Source organism: Arachis ipaensis, chromosome B09 (genome assembly GCF_000816755.2).
Source record: "Arachis ipaensis cultivar K30076 chromosome B09, Araip1.1, whole genome shotgun sequence".
Lineage (NCBI taxonomy): Eukaryota > Viridiplantae > Streptophyta > Magnoliopsida > Fabales > Fabaceae > Arachis > Arachis ipaensis.
Genome location: NC_029793.2, coordinates 81,333,222 through 81,333,573, shown reverse-complemented (window position 1 = coordinate 81,333,573; position 352 = coordinate 81,333,222).

The following is a 352-nucleotide window of genomic DNA, read 5'->3' as shown; positions in this document are numbered from 1 at the left end:
ATTTTGAGCTTAATTCTAATTGTGATATCTTAAAAAAATGATAATTTAGATTAAAAGCAAATAAAATAAAAAAATTTATATCTGTATTCAATAATACATAATACAAATAAGAGATTAGATGAGAAGAGAGAAACAGGTGAGAGTTGAAGGATAACGGTGAAAGTTATGTCAAGGTGGCTAAGTAGTGGAGAAGTTAATAGAAAGCGTAATACTAAAAATAAATCTTGAACACTAAATTCATATATTACCATTATATATTGTTATAAATACCCATTTTTTATAAATAATGCTAAAGAAATAATAATGTTATTTTATTTGATTTAACATTGATAATTTTATATATATAATATCT